Below are 1,433 nucleotides of genomic sequence, written 5' to 3'. Positions count from 1 at the left end.
CTTGTAATCTTTAGGATCTCTCCTCAGACTGTTTGTGTCTCTCTTTAACTATAAACCTATCTCTCTTCATCAATCCTTGTTGACTGAGGGAGGGCCGGTTCTATCAGCTTTTGGTAAAGTAGTTTTCCAACTTTTTGACCACACACAGTAACAAATCGATTTACTGTTACATTTTCTGTAGAAAATGGAAGTAAAGTCTCCTGAAGCAATACTTACCCTTTTTGTATGTAATGTACCCTGATATTTTCCATTATATTCTATTCTACTTCATTTTTTTTAAATGCTGGGGTGAGCCACTAAATTGACTGTCATCCCACTAGTGGGTCCTTTCTTGCAGTTTGGAAAACCTTTAGTATGCCCTGGATGGTGGGTGATTCCAATTGTTGGTGGCACTTCTTGGGATGTGAGGTCTTTCCCAGGTTTAGACACCTGGCAGCAGTTCCGTGGTGGTAGAAAAAGTCCCATTCAAGTTTTGCTTCCATATTCACATGCGATCAGAAAGGTATTATCAAAGACCGAAGCTTAGTGCACATTACAACAATCTTATAATTCTCATTAATTTTCTAATGAAATTAACAATTTTTTGAACTCTAATTTAAAAATCATTTATTTCTGATACATGTGAACCATTCATTAGGAAACATTTATTCTAATATTGTTTTCCTATCAAGTTATGTCTTTTAAAAAACTGTGATATTTAGATATTCTTTATAAACACCCAGAAAAATATATGAACAATGTTTCTTAACCAGCTTTTGCCCAATATTAACTAAGTCTTAGTTCATGTAAAAATCATCGGGGGTTAGAAAAAAATCATATAAAAATAGCTTTTGTGTGCAAATTCAAGAAACATGCCTGTCCCTAGAGTTGAAAGGAGGTTACATGGCCTTACAGTCGGTGGGAGGAAGGGATGTGTCCGGCAGAAGGGCCCCCTGGGAGGCCGCCCTGAATAAGCGAGCCCGGGCACTGCTTATTCTTCTAATCTTCGCAGGGTCCAGTGGTGGTTTAGGAAAGGAAAAGCAGGGATCCTCTTCTCTGGTGGGAGATGCAGGAGCTTTTGGTTTCTGGGAAGAGATTTTTGAAATTATTGGCATGAGTTTTGGGGTCTCAAATAAGACTCACCACCCTGGAGCCAGCCCTGACCCTTCCAGAAAAGCACAAGGGCTCTCTGCTGGGTTTCATCCTAGCCCCTAGTTCCACTTACTGTCTCACTGGCCCATCTTAGTTAACGTGAGATATATAAAAAAATACTTTTTAATTGTTTTTGTCAATTATATTGCATTAACTACTCTGCTATGAGGCTTAGCATATTTGAAAAAAATAGTTTATCTACACTTGCAAACAGATATTACCCATGTAAGAGACTATAATTTTTTTTTTTTTTTGAGATGGGGTCTCGCTCTGTCATCCAGGCAGGTGTACAGCAGCACAAT

General features: G+C 38.5%; 1 protein-coding gene across 1 annotated transcript in view; it reads right to left on the bottom strand.

The window, feature by feature from the left end:
• The window catches only part of ARMC2 (armadillo repeat containing 2), a 137,551-nt gene that overhangs the window by 99,747 nt on the left and 36,371 nt on the right, over window positions 1–1,433 (bottom strand). Inside the window, exon 2 of the mRNA XM_012651219.1 lies at window positions 893–1,064. The gene's annotated coding sequence lies outside the window, so the exon portion shown is untranslated. The remainder of the gene's footprint in view (window positions 1–892; window positions 1,065–1,433) is intronic.

This window comes from Propithecus coquereli, unplaced genomic scaffold, assembly GCF_000956105.1.
Source record: "Propithecus coquereli isolate 6110/MARCELLA unplaced genomic scaffold, Pcoq_1.0 Scaffold35, whole genome shotgun sequence".
Lineage (NCBI taxonomy): Eukaryota > Metazoa > Chordata > Mammalia > Primates > Indriidae > Propithecus > Propithecus coquereli.
The sequence above is the reverse complement of the archived record's forward strand: the minus strand, read 5'-3'. Positions and strand labels throughout refer to the sequence as shown.